The sequence below is a fragment of the Echinops telfairi genome, unplaced genomic scaffold (genome assembly GCF_000313985.2).
Source record: "Echinops telfairi isolate 266 unplaced genomic scaffold, ASM31398v2 ScPeMD7_5;HRSCAF=22, whole genome shotgun sequence".
Classification (NCBI taxonomy): Eukaryota; Metazoa; Chordata; class Mammalia; order Afrosoricida; family Tenrecidae; genus Echinops; species Echinops telfairi.
Genome location: NW_022103901.1, coordinates 39,525,646 through 39,526,661, shown reverse-complemented (window position 1 = coordinate 39,526,661; position 1,016 = coordinate 39,525,646). Strand labels below are relative to the sequence as shown.

The 1,016-nt window shown below is 50.8% G+C and overlaps 1 protein-coding gene across 1 annotated transcript in view; it reads right to left on the bottom strand.

The window, feature by feature from the left end:
- The window catches only part of CIITA (class II major histocompatibility complex transactivator), a 47,579-nt gene that overhangs the window by 27,928 nt on the left and 18,635 nt on the right, over positions 1 to 1,016 (bottom strand). The window lies entirely within an intron of this gene.

The following is a 1,016-nucleotide window of genomic DNA, read 5'->3' as shown; positions in this document are numbered from 1 at the left end:
GGGGCTTGAGTTCAAATTCCAGCTCTCCCCTCTCCCCCACTAGGCCAACTAGCTATGCAACCTTGAGTTAGTTCCTTCCCCTTTCTGGACCCCCCTGCTTCTTCATCTGTGGAGTGAGGATGAATGACAGCTCCTACCCAGGGATCGATGGTGGCGAGAGGCCTTGCACCTACAGCGGCCTACACAGTAGGAACTCAATCTGTTGTCTGGTTGCTGCAGTGCCATCCTGCCGCTTTGGACTCATAGTCGATTCTTATCTCTCACGACAGATTACTATTGCCCCGTGGGGTTTCCTAGCCTATCATCTTGATGGGAGGAGATTGCCAGATCTTTTATCCCACGGAGCTCCCTGGTAGGTTTGAACCATTGGCCTTTTGACTCGTGGCTGAGTGCTTACCCAGGGCTCTGCTCCTGGCTCAGTCCAAGGTGGCTAATTATATGAAGCAACATATGGCTAGGAGCCGATGGAAAGATAGCTGTGATGGCAAGAGGTCAGAGAAGTAAGTTATAGCGGATGGGCAATCAAGGTGGGCTTCCTGGGGGAAAGGGCCTTGGCTCTAGGCCTTGAAAGATGAGATGGAGCTGGAGAGGTAGAGAGCAGAGGGCTTTCTGCAGGATGGGGACGAAACAAAGGGAGATAGTCAGGGAATGAATACTCAGGGGCTCAGGCTTCAGGACTGAGGGACAGGAGGCTGAAGTAGAAGTTTCATGTTAGGAAATGTTGGCACTTGATCTTATAGGCCAGCGGTTCTCAACCTTTGGGGGTCGAACGACCCTTTCACGGGGTTTGCCTGATTCACAACAGCAGCAAAATTACAGTGATGAAGTGGCAACGAAAATAATTTGATGGTTGGGGGGGATCACCACAACATGAAGAACTGTTTTAAAGGGTCGAGGCATTAGGAAGGTTGAGAACCACTGTAAGATAGTTAGCTTGGCCGATAAACACATGTGGGGTTAATTGAAGGGTGGAGGGATAAATGGCTCAGTGAGCCTCGCCTTTCGAGTTCTCGGGT